This window comes from Panthera uncia, assembly GCF_023721935.1.
Source record: "Panthera uncia isolate 11264 chromosome B2 unlocalized genomic scaffold, Puncia_PCG_1.0 HiC_scaffold_24, whole genome shotgun sequence".
Taxonomy (NCBI): Eukaryota; Metazoa; Chordata; class Mammalia; order Carnivora; family Felidae; genus Panthera; species Panthera uncia.
The window spans coordinates 59,703,378-59,717,210 of record NW_026057580.1 but is presented as its reverse complement, the minus strand read 5'-3'; the positions used below and the strand labels follow the sequence as shown (position 1 = coordinate 59,717,210).

At 36.9% G+C, this 13,833-nt stretch overlaps 1 long non-coding RNA gene across 6 annotated transcripts in view; it reads right to left on the bottom strand.

Moving 5' to 3' along the window:
• Positions 1-13,833, bottom strand: part of LOC125938732 (uncharacterized) — a 56,773-nt gene that overhangs the window by 316 nt on the left and 42,624 nt on the right. For 2 of the 6 annotated variants that reach the window (XR_007462793.1, XR_007462795.1), the window contains one exon: positions 6,689-6,741. This is a non-coding gene — a long non-coding RNA (uncharacterized LOC125938732). Of the gene's footprint in view, positions 1-5,814; positions 6,742-13,245; positions 13,658-13,833 lie in introns of those variants that run through there. The other 4 variants (XR_007462792.1, XR_007462791.1, XR_007462794.1 and 1 more) reach the window with 3 other exon arrangements.

Here is a 13,833-nt window from a genome sequence, read left to right as displayed (position 1 = left end):
TCAAAATGCTTCACACTTTAATTATAGCAATATTCATGAGGGTCCTGTTACATCTAGTAATTATAGTAAACACCTATCAAATGCTTACTATGTGCCAGGCACCACTCTAAGTAATTCAACTCTTTTGATCCTCACAACTACCTTCAGAGGCAGGTACTATTCTCATCTTCATTTTACAAAGCTCAGAGAGGTTATTAACTTGCCTAAGATCACATAGCTAGTAAATGGTGTTTGCTGCCTGGATTCAAACACTAGCATTCTGATTCCAGAATCTACACTTGGCTCAACCATCACATTATATATTGCTGTTCATAAAACAAAATATAGACTATTTCAGGCATGTATGCTATGTAGTGTGTGACAGTCATCACCTTAAAAGAGAAACTTTCTGACCAAGAGGATTATCAGTCAGAATAGGCTTGGCTAAGATGCGGAAACAAAAGTGACACAGTAACATGACATGCCCAAGGTCGGTCAGCAAGAAGCCCTGCTTCCCCAGTTACCTAGGGACCTAGACCTCAGTTTTCTCTGGCAGGGGAAGACAGGACATGGCAGTGGCACCACAGTTCCTAAATGTCTCCTCTCAGAAGTCTCATATTTCAGAAGTAGAAGGAGGAGGAGGAGAAGGAGGAGGAAGAGGAGAAGAAGGAGAAGAAGAAGTCGTCTCACATTTCACTTTCACTTACATTTCATTGGATGAAACTAGTTGCTTGGCTGCACCTACCTGCAAAGCTGTTGGGAAATGTAATTAACAGCAGAAAAATATTAGAAAACAGCCACTGACCAAAGAAGAATAAGAAGATTGTAAGAAGCATTTAGCTACTCTGACTGTTTAGCTACTGTAAATGTTACAGAAATTTAGGAGACACGGTATGGCCATATTTCCACAAAGCATTTGACAATAGTGTCAAGAGGACAAGACAAAGAAATGATGACCGGAAGGTCTTGTGGTTAAAGAACAAGGATGGCGCCTAAGGACACAAGACACAGGGCAGCCCCTTGCAGAGGCCTCAGACTGATCACTGGTTCTAGGTCCAGAAGCAACAGATGGCTGGAACACCTGAATGTTCAGGTGTCTCTCTGACAACAGTGATATTTAAATCAGATTGCTAAATTAATTGATTTATAGTAACAGTAAAGGTGGAGAAATCTTCTTATTTTGGCAGATACATTTGGTATTCTGGCTGATTTGTAAATTCCGAATGATATATAAATTCTGTATATGCATCGTATAAAATCAGAGAATATATGAAAAGAGCAAGTAGAGAGAATAGATTGTTTTCGTTGCCATTGGCTTAAAACTAGGAGAGCCCTGAGCTATGCCCGACTACCAAAGCAGCTCCACATATAAGAACTGGTGAGAAGGGCATCTTGGATACAGCCAAGCCTACTTTGGGTCAGTCTGCCATTGCTTCAGCTGTCAAGTGGAGGGAAGGGCACACCAGATCAGGGATTCATGAAGGAACAAGAGGATGTGGCTCCTGGTCCTTCTCTGGTCCTCTCAGAGACACACCCTGCTGTCTGAGCAGATTATGAGAAGTAAGTGTGGATTCTGCCAGCTTGGAGGATCCCAGAACTTGAAGTTCACTGCCTTCATGCAGTCCAGGGCTCGGGAAAGTGAGTAGCGGCGGGGACATAGCCGTGCCACGAGGACTTCACATCTGAATTCCAGACTCATCGTTTATTTTCTTTTTAATTTTGGTAAAATATACTAACATAAAGTCTATCATCTTAATCACTTTTAAGTGTGCAGTTTGGTGACATTAAGTACATTCACATTATTAAGCAACCATCACCACTATCCATCTCCAGGACTTTTTCATCATCCCAAACTGGAACTCCACACCCATGAAACCATAATTTCTTAATTTATTTTTATGAAAGTATAATTGACATGCAATACCCTATTCATTTCAGATGTACATCATAGCAATTTACTATTTTTATACATTACAAAATGATCCCCATGAGAAGTCTAGTTACCATCTGTCACTATGCAAAGTTATTACAGTATTATTGACTGTATTCCCTATGCTCTACTTTATATCCCCGTGACTTATTTTCACCAAAGTTACAAAAACCTAGGTACCCCTGTGTTTTACTTCTTGTCTGTCTGCCGTCTGCCACAAGGCTGTACTCATTTACACGTGGCTATACCTACTTGGAGGACTGAACACTCGTCTCCTGGTTAGGGTTGTAGGCACACAGAACAAATTTCTCTGCTCCCTGACTCTGTTCCCCAGCACATGAACATCTGCTCCCTGCGTGACCACATTCTTTCTTCCAAGTTAGTATTTATTTATAACAAATTTGGACAGTAAATACATTCATTTTTAGTCCATTTCTGCTATAACAAAATACCAGAGACTTGGTAGCTTATAAACAACAGAAATCTGTTTTTCACCTTTCGAGAGGTTGGCAGGTCCAAGGTCAAGATATCAGCAGATTTGGTGACTTGCAAGGGCCTGTTTTCTGGCTTATAAACAGCACCTATTGCTGTGTCCTCACAGGGTGGAAAGGGGGGCAAGGAAGCCTTCTTTGGCCTCTTTCATATGGGCACTAATCTCTTCATAAGGGCTCTGTCCTTATGATCTAATCACTGCCCAAGGGGCCTAAGTTCCTAAGAACACATCACATGGGGTATTAGTTTTCAACATATGAATTTAGCCAGGGAGGAATACAAACATTTAAACTATAGCACGTTCTTCATAGAGGCTTATGCCTTATTTATCACAATAAGGGTTTCTCAAGCTATCTCAGGTATTTATTCATAGATTACTACTACAGAAGAACAATCTTATTCTTATATGTATTTGTTTTCTAATCTAATTTTGAAAAATATCTTAACTGGATGATAGGAAAATACTCTGTTCCTCCTTCCATTTATTATCTACAGATCCTAGGTCAGTTAGACAATCCAGATCTGGTCAAACAGCACTACAGATGCTGATGGAGAGGGGGAAACCAGCCTGGACTACACCCTCTGGAGGCATGTTTTAGGTAAGACTCAGTTCTTGGCCCTGTTCAACTAAGAAGTTTATCCCTTAACTGGATAAAACTATAAGATCAATATGGATCAAAATTGTTGAATAACTTCAAGCAAGGAAAGAAATGTAAGATTTCAGAATCAGAATCTAAAAAGGGCTAGTGAGATGAAATGATGACCTCTAACACTGAGACTGGATGGTGGTGGTAAATTCAAGGTTCTGAACCTGGATCCCAAGCTTCAACTACTCAAGGGCAGGGCAGGGGTCATGGGGTTTGTAAATGCTCACTCATCTGACTTTGCTCTTTTATACTTACCCGGCTTCCTTGTACTTAGGTTTGCTAGTGACTGATTCTGACAGTGGAATGTGAGTGGAAGTGACATATGTCACTTCTAAAATAAAGAAGCTAAAGATCAGGTGTGCCTTTCCCCACATTTCTTTCCTCCCTTCTGCAGCAGGATGATGCCAGGAGACCAAGAAATGACAAGTTGGAGGAGCCACTAGATGAAAGCAGCATATTTCCTTAGTCACCTCTTTGAAGTGAGCAGCTCAAGTCTCCCTGGAATAGGATGTGAGGAAGAATATACCTTGATTCTGTTAAGCTATTGAGATCGTGGGGTGGTTTGTTTACATGTGAAATGCAGTTAAGGATTTTAGTTGGCAGTAACTTTATATGAATCAACTAGAAGGATGCTTCCTATTCTTAACTTCTCAGTAGCACTTGACCACCAGCCCCTCCCTCTTAATGGAGATACCAATTTCCTCTGGAAATCTCAGCACTTTCTAGGTTTTGTTCCTACCTTGCTAGCTGCTCCTTTCTCTTTCTTTGCCTTTTCTTCTCAAAGGCTATTAATTATGGTGAGTTTCTCTAGGTTCAGTGTTCTGTCCTTCCCTCTTTTTATTTGATGTTCTTCCATATGGATTCAATTACCATCTATATGCAGAAGACTCACAAATTTATTTCACCATCTGAGGACACTCTTCTGAGCTCCAGACACACATAATCAAACTTTCTACTTGATATTTCTTCATGGACTGTTCAATGACTCTTCTTACAAAACTGTACTCATAATCTTTCCTCCCAAATCTGGCCTTCTTCCAGTGTTTCCCACCTCAGTGAATAGCACACCACTTCTCCAGTCACACCAGACAAAAGCTGTACATCCATGAATCCCTCACCTTTATCTAACCCTTCCCTTCCCCATTTTATACGATCCATTATCAAGTTCTACCAATTTTCCTTCTAAATACTTCTCAATTCCATTATCCTCTTGCTAGCTACACCAAGCCACCTTGCCACTATCTGTTACCCAAGTTCCTGCAATAGACTTTTCACTGACCCACGTGCATATACTCTGGTGTCTTCTCAATCCACTCTTCATGGTAATCTTTTAAAAATTAAAATTTCACCTCCTTCCTGTTTAAAACTCCTCACGGTTTCCCATTTGTTGTATTAGGCTGAAGGTAGAACAGAGCCTTGAAGATTCTGAGTGACCTGGCACCCCCTACTTTCTGGCTGACCTCACTTCCTACAGCCTTCCTCTTTCTTTGCTCCATTTGTGTTGGACTTCTTTCCATACCTCATACCTTCACAAGGGTTTTTCCTACCCATTCCCACTGCATATGCTTGTCTCCGAGACAATTTTCTGTCTTCTCATCACCCTATTAGCTCTATCCTTCTTTCAGCATCCTGCTCAAGAGAAGTCTCTTTGAGCTCCCTGATTAGCTCAAATCCTCCAACTACAGGTTTTCATAAGACTGTATACCTTTTCTTAGGACTTATCACAGATGCAATAGTACATTTATTTGTCAGATTATTTGTTCTTCTCTGTATCCTTCACTAGATTATAAGCTCTATGAAAGTAGTGGCCATGGTTTTTTTTTTTGCTCATTTTTATCTCCAGCACCTAATACAGTGCCAGATATAGATTATACTCTCAGTATTTGCCAAAGGAAGAAAGGAAGGAAAGAAGGTAGAAAGGAAAGATGCAAAAAAAGAATAAATGAAAGAAAAAAGAAAGAAGACAGTTGCTTTCTTCTCTGTAGTTGCCAATTTGCACCTGGAGAATTGGGTTAGGTTGTGAGTACCATAGTTTGAGACAAAAACAAACTAGAATATATTCAGAAGAGAGAAACCAAAAAAGTAAGGGAAGGCCAAGTTGGGAATCAGCACCAGATAGATAATTGGAGGTGTTTGTTTTTTTTTTACAATTTCTTATAATCAAGGGATTCTATTTTAAAGAAAAATAAGATGTACTATTTTATGATGTGAAACAATTTACATCATTTCTCTTTTGCAAATAAAGGAATTTAAAAGAAAAACACCTTCAGATTTATAAATAACCTTCAAAATCTATTACTGGGCAAAAATACATGCAAAAATTCTGCAATGTCTCCATGCACACATACTGATTGACACTTTTGTCCCCTTTTCCAGCTTCCTATTTCTATACTAATATAATGGAATTATCTGCTTCAATAAATCTCGTAAGTAGTCTCCTGTGAACATCTACAGTTTAATTCAGGAGGGATAGTTTATAATAATTATCAAAACCATTGTTTTATGTTAGGTAGAATTACTGCCTGATTGCTTCTGAGTTTGATTTTTTGACTTTTAATAATATTGCATATTAATATGAAAGTTATAGTCATGTAATCCTTAATTTTTTAAAAAAATATATAAATACACATGCACATGGTAGCAAAGTTAAAATTAATAACCAGGTTAGCTACCAACTTGGACACTGATAAAAGTGAACCAACCAAATTATAGAACCATCTGCGATGGTCATTTATTGGGAATTTCCAAGTTACTAAAAGTTGTTGATATTTATCACAAAATACATTATATGCAAAACATATTTTGCAGTTTTTTCACTTGTATTTCTTTTTTTATAATTCAGAATTTCACAACGCCAAATATATCCCTTTCACCACTTCAAAGCCTTTGAACTGCATACCAGAGGACCTTTTTTTATTTGTTTGTTTCACCACCAGTAAAAATAGAGGAAGAATCAAATGACTTGATTCTGGATTAAGGAAGGATCTTATCTGAATCAAAGGAAGGATATATACTCTGCAGCACTTAGCTCACAGCAGAATATCAAACTGGATCACCTCAGTCAGTCACCAAGGGCTTCATCAGTGACTATGTTAAGGGAGCAGGAACAAGACTGCGTTCCACATGGCCAATCACATTGGCAGGAGAGCGGGGCCCCCACCGTATGTGGGGAAGAGGTCTGGATTCAAGCATTGCTCACAAGAACATGGTTGAGGAACAACTCAGAAGTCACATGGGACTGGCCTCCAGCTTCAGATCTCCAAATAGGTAAAGGTCAAGGATAAGGCAAGTGGAAGAACTGGATTTCAGCCACTGGCAAAATCTCATGGGATTGTTTTAGAACAGAGTCCAGATCAGCTGCACTCCTGAATGGATCAGAGTCAGAAGGAGCCAGCACCATAGAGTCAAGAGCAAAATTGCTTCAAATAAGCCTTAAGTAAATGGAAGGAATTTAGAATCTCCCCAGGTAGTGGGCAGAGAAGAATGTGAAAATAAAATGATCGCATTGAGCTATGAAAGTCATATGTGAATCAGAAAGTTAATGATTTTAAAAAAACACTTTTGTGTCAGTTACATTCAAGTATCTTATGAAAGTATTCTAAAGAAATGAACCTTGACAATAAAAAATTGTATGACTAACAGACTCAGATCCTCTCTTCATCATTCTTGCACAAATCTGGCCATTGGCAGCATCTATGGAATGAAGAACAAGGAATGAAGATTTAAGGTTAAGGTTGCAAAAAAAAAATCCTGAAATCCCTTTTAAGAAATATTTTTTAAATGTACTTGGCCATCTTATCAGAATAAATACATTTATAAACATTGTTACCAGGTAGCAAGAGGTGATCCTGTCCAATGTTTGCAGAGATTTTAGGGTTGGCAAATATAGTGTAAAATTTGCAAAGATACTGGGCTAGGAGTATGTTTACATTGGATAAGTGAAAAAGCCCAGCTAATGCAGTGAGCTTCATTAATGTCGACAGTCAATTTGAAAACTATAGGCCCCAAAGTTCACTCTGCTTATCAAAACTTTTGGGTCAAAATTATTAGGAAAAAATATTTCAACTCACACCTCTCTTGGTTTTTAAGGGAAGGGGTGTTAAGTTTATGAAATATCAAATATTTGTTACTTGAAAAGATTAAAAGAAATTCCACTTAAAAATGCTTGCTGGCAACATATTCTATGATTGTTTTTAAAAATCCATTAATGAGGTGTGTGTGTTGGTTAGGGGGTGTTTAACAGCCTTAGACCTTGTAAGCTTGAAGTAGTCACATATAACTTACAGTAATTCTTGGAAGTAACACATGTAATTCAACCCTGAATCTAAACCTCTAATCATTTAGTTTTGACAACTTCTGTTTAGCGTGTTCTGCCAACAACATATTAATTAGATGTGACCCAATGGTTCCAGGTCATTGCAGGAAAGCAAACAAAGCTTCAGAGATTACATGCTAAAACCCAACCATCTTCTTGGCTGCTTTGTGAAATGAAGGGAGTGAAAATCTAAAGTAATTCTCATAAAGACCAGCAACATGAGGACAAAGAAGAGACCAGGGACGCATGGATTACTATGATTATATGTCTCTATGAATTGTTTACGTTGCCTGCATAAACCTATTCAGAGTGGTCTTCACACACTCCCCACACAATCTGCTGAGTTTCTAAGGAAAACATAGAAGACTAAATAAACAACTTTGATTCTGCAAAACAGTTGGTATAGAAAGAACACTTACTGTGGTGGTCATTGAGTAATGTATAAAATTGTCAAATCAACATGTTATACACCTGAAACTAATATGATGTTGTATGTCAATGATATTTCAATTTCAGAAAATCCAACCATTTATCTGGGCATATTTAAGTGTTCTAAATATGAAACAGTATTAGTTTGCTAGGCTGTCGTAACAAAGCACCACAGATTGGGTTGCTCAACCAACAGCAATTTATTATTTTTTTTAAGTTCACTGCTAAGTAATGGAAGCGAGTGTGGAAAACATGTGTGCACCACAACAAGGAATGTAACTTAGTCACTTAGAGGAAAATTATTATATCGTCTGTCCCAGTCATATTGGTATTTCATTGGTATTTCAAAGTAGTTATTCCCCCAAAAGATTAATATCAAAATGATACTTCTCATCTTTATTATTATTATTATGGCAATAAGGGTCACTGGTGAAAATCAGTATTGATCAACAACATTGATTTGAATTAAACTTCTTGCAGCAAAAATCTTGGCAGTAGAAAAAAAGGGAAGTGATAGCAACAGGATTTCTATGATTGTAACGTTAATGATTAAAAATAAAAACACTAATGGAAAATAAATATCTATAGTATATTTTGGTTTTTTGTTCCTAGATCGTTACAGTAAGAGGTATCCTGACCTTTTAAGCAATTTTCCTTTCAGAAACACTAATTTCTTTCTATATTCAGTGCTGGGCAGGGATATAGATGCTTTTGCTTTTCCCAGCATGTGGTATTGACTTTGGAGCAAAACTTAAATGGAACCCAGATGTTTCTGCCCTTAGCCCCAACTCTTGCCTCCAGGCCTGCGGTCTCCGGGTTTCCTTAGGCCAACCCTGATTCATAACTCAGCACCTTTTGGAATTCCTGGAAAAGAATCTACCCACTCAAAAGTATTATTGAGATATATAGACTTTATTGAAACCTCTGAGGGAATGGTTTGCTTTTCAAACTCCGTAACAAGCAACTAAAAAATTAATACAAAATCTTCTTCTAAGCTCTTAGACACCCTCCCCCGCTTCTAACCATCCTGGCTGAATTTTCTGCCCTTCTTCTGGAAACTCTGACAATTTCAGATTACTCCCCCATCTCCTGTGCAGTGCCATTCAACTCTTCCCGCATCTTCCATGCCAAACGTGATACACTTAAACGCAGCATGGCATTTAGGCAAAGGGCCCTCCAGGTAACAAGACACACTTGCTTTATAAGGCAATTTATTGACCCATTAGGATCTCATCTTTCATACTAAGAAGTTCATCCAAGTGGTTTTTTTCCCCTATAAATATAAAATGTTCTCTCTAAGAAAAATTCTGTAGAATAAAAATTTCTCCATTTTTCTTAATAAAAGTCACTTTCCCTGATTCAGAAATTCCAATAGCCTATAACGACACCATAAGAAATAACAAGGAATGTGACAATCCACAAACATATCTATCAACTCCCTAGAGATCTCTCTCCTAGAATAAATTCTAAAAAATTCTAATTTCAAAGTATAAATTTCCACATATGTTTTGGTCTATCTAGAAGATCTGGTGTTAAACAGATATCTTTGTTTTGAAAATGACCTTTGATCACCCAACATCATTTCCCCATTCTACTCCCCAAGATTACATATATTTTTTAGAAGAAAAGCCTCAGAAAATTGTATATCTCATAAGTTCATGTCAATAGGATCCAAAATTTTTAAAGAAGCAGATTCATCTAGTAAAATAACTTACTCAAAGATCCTCTTTTCTTGTAATAAACCATAGCAAAGAGAATTTGGACTTGCAAATGTGTGTGTTATGGCATAACTAAGATATAATTAACAAAATGAAATAAGCATTAGAATATGAATCTAAGAAGGGCCTTGGTGGAGTGATGAGGAGTGGGGGTAAGGGTAGCATGGAGTGGGTGGAAATTACACCTGTTTGATTTTCCACTTGTGTGCTGTGACACCATGTGAACTTAGCGTCAGAGCTTCAGGTCTGACTCTGGCTCCCTCTATAACATTAGTGAATTATGTCATCTTTTGAGTTCCAATTTTCTCATCTGTCAAAGAGGGCTAACAAATCCTACCTCATAGCATTATTGTGAACATTAATTATATGAGTATTTTACACATGGGAAGACATTAAGGCAATGCAATTGGAATTTCATAGATGCAGAAAGTGAGCCTCTTCTTCCTATGCTCAACTTGGGGTGCCTCTTTGTGAGCCCCCCAGATCATCTGTGCTTAACACTCAACAAGCTTCCATGGAGATTGTTTTGATCCAATATTTTGTCTAAAATTTGCTAGGTTAGCTCCGGGGCCACATTCTGACTTTCACGGGCCCAGGCACTTTTGCCCTTGTGGGCTCCTTCCTCCATAAAAGCATATTCAAAATTATGTTTTCTGAATGTGTTGGCATAAAGATGAACACAACCTGGGCTTGATCTATTTTTATATACTTATTATTATAATACTCATTTTTCTTCCGATTTTTTTAAAGGAGTGAAAACATTTTTGTGGGCCTCTAAAAGTATCTTGGGCCCTGGGCACTCTACCTACTGAGCCTACTGGATAAGTCAGCCCCAGTTAGCTTCTTGCCCCTCTTGGAGGCTCCAACTTTTCATTTGTGGTACTTTTTCTCAAGTTTTTAAGGAAAAGTCTCAACCCCCTCTGTTCTCTTACTCTTTGCTGTACACATTAATTTTCTCTAATCTCTCTTCATAGACTCAAACCTCTTATCCTTTTATCATCTGGTTGATTTCCTTGGGTGCCTTTGAATTCTAGCCAAGGTATTGATGTTTCTCTTTGGTTAAGTGTAAAACTGTATATGATATCCTATGCCACCTGATGTAGGCCATATTGAACAAAATGATTTATTTCCTCTCAGACATGTGAAACTCTACTTTTTGAACTTTTCTAAGTGCATTTGGGCTTTTTAATTTTTATTTGTTTTTAGTAGCTGTCAAGGCATATTTAATTTCTTCTGAACTCTTACCCTCAGATTTTACTGCTTCCCAAATGTCATTGTTTCATTTGTTCCTTTTTATACTTCATACACAGAATATTCTCAAATCAAAACTAATAATAAATCAAACACTTAGCCATGGAGATTCGGCATACCATCACCTGTCTCCAAAGTGTAGCCATTAAAAGAAAGGGGCAACCTCAGCGACCCAGGTTTTAAGAGTGTTTACAACAGAATGGCACATGAAATATGACACAATTCACCTTTCTTTGCTACATGGTGATCACTTAAAACATTCACTTTACATTTATCTAAAAGTCATTTATACTAGTTTTTGCTTTATATTAATTTAAGTAGTTTAAATTTTTATTTTATTTCTGGTTTCAAAATTCTAGATGCTTAAAAAATGGTTTCTCTGTTTTCTCTACAGTTTTACTAATGAGTATTGAATTAACATAATTCATTTTTAATTATACTGTGTTGTATTCTAAGAAAAGAGTTAAGATCTATAAAGATGCATGCAATATGGTATCACAAAATAAATTTGAAATAAATTAAGAAACAAAAGTAAGGAAATAAGTTAGAAAAAGAAATAAGGAAAATAGAAAAGGAAATAAGTCAGAAATGTATGATAATATATGCTTTGAGTGCACACACTCTTGCTGGAAACTGGCCACAGATTTGACTTGAAGCACAGTTTTTGAATACTAGGGTAAGGCAAACAATGTATGTCTCAATTCTTCCACCCAAAAACTGATAAAAAATATTTACTAGATACTTACTTGGGATGAATAAAAATAGTATCAAATAATTTTTATTTGATCACATGGCTATGACTCCTTTAAAGGGAAGACAAAATGTTATATCATAAAGTTTACCTCTGTTCCATCCCCCTTAAGCTTCCCATCTGCCGCTTCTGATTTCTCAGTAACACAAGGAAAATTGTCAATTATCTACAGCCGGAAATTCTCATCTGCTTTTTAAAAATCATCAGGGATGTCAAGCTGTGCACTGCCAAACTAAGGGATGCTCTTCACAGGCTATATGTTAGAAATTAGAAAACAAAAATATAAAGACTATACAAAAGAGTATAAGATGCATCTTAATTACACAGAGACAATATCTGTTAACACTTTGTTCATCTTTTATTTTTTTAAGGACAGCTTCCTACAAGGGGAATTCTTGCATCAAAAGATATACTTGTTTATGGGGCACCTGGGTAGCTCAGTCAGTTAAGCATCTGACTCTTGATTTTGGCTCAGGTCATGATCACATGATGGTAAGACCCAGCCCCACGTCAGGCTCTGTGCTGAGTGTGGAGCCTGCTTGGGCTTCTCTCCCTCTCACTCTCTCTCTGCCCCTTCCCTGCTCCCCTGATCGTGCGTGTTTTCTCTCTCCTTCTCTGTCTCTTTCTCTCTCAAAATAAATAAATAAACATTTTAAAAAAAGATGTGCTTGTTTTTAAAACAAAATTTGTCAAATCAGCCCTCAATCTGTAGTGTATGAGGATGGTCATTTCAGTATATCCTTGCTAAATTTGTGGTTCAAGTGTTTCCTTTATTAACATGAAGATAATATTATCTAACAATAACCCTATTAGCTCATAGGGTTACTGTAAATAATAAATGAGTTAGCAATACATAAAATACTTAGAGCAATATTATGCACATTTTTTCCATTATTTACAAATTTCATAGGTAAAATTGGTTTCTCATTTTTTTCATAGTTATTAGGGATATATGGAATATATTTTCATATATTTATTGGACATTTTTTCTTTCATTAATTGTCTATTCAGATCTTTAGCACCACTTTCTAATGGTTGCTTGATTATTTTATGCCTTCTTTGTATATTGAGGATATCAATTGTGTACCTGACATAAATGTTTCAAATATTTCTCTCAGTTCCTGGTTTTTTACCTTTAGTTTTATGTTTCTTTACAAATATGTTCTTTACAAATTTTCCTCTTTTTATATAGAATTTGGGACCTATATTAATCCAGTATGACCTCATCTTAATTTGACTGCCAAGACTTTATTTCCAAATACAGTCACATTCACAGGTTTCTGTGAACATGAATTTTGGCAGAACAGTATTCAACCCATTACATGAAGTAATTTTGTATCCCAAGATCACAAAAATATTCACCTATATTTTGTATGTATGTATGTATGTATTTTTACATTATTCTTTAATCTATCTGAATTTCCATTGTTTTCTGATGTAATTAATGTTAATCATTTAGGCTGGGTACATTATCTTGAAACTTTTTTCAAGTGGTAATGGAAAGGTAAAATATCAAATGTACCATTTAAATAAAAACTTAGAAGTTTCACACACACACACACACACACACACACACACAGTGAGAGAGACAGAGACAGAGAGAGAGAGACAGAGACAGAGACAGAGAAATAAGAAAAAATTAAGAGGACAATTTGATGACCCAGAACAAGCCAAAGAAATACCAGTCTTACCCATTGCAAAATAAATGTTCATCACTCTTGGAAATCTTAGTATTCATCCTAAATCTTAGATTTACATAGTTTTATGAGGATGAACTCACACCGTGATTTATCAGGGGGTGCTCAGCTGAACAGAAGACATTCGTAGCACAAGATGCCTTTCAGTATTTTTTGTTTCCTATGACATCACATGTTTGCTTTCATGTCACACTTTCCCTCAGATCTGGCTTTCAGATGCATGAACGCTCCACCTAGTGCACTGGCTTCATTCATTTCCATGTTGTCCCTCCTCATCCTGGAGCGGATGTCCTGGCAGAACTCTGCTTGTTCCCCATATACTTTCCTGTAAGTCACATTGGATTCTTCAGTGATCTTCAATTATACCAGCGTTTAATGGGATCCTCCTTGGATTGTCTTGCTGTCTGTGTTATGTTACAGTTTGCAATGCCTTGTGCTTTGGTTCTCCCTAACAGTAAAGAATATATATATTTTAGTCTCTGAGACTAAAATCCTCTCTATCCTGCCTGAAATGTCTGTGAGTAGACTGGTATGCTAATTTATCACACACCAGTTATTTTTTTCTGGAAAACTGTATACTTCTACTGAAGATTTTAGGTGGTTGTATATCCTATTAAAAAGATT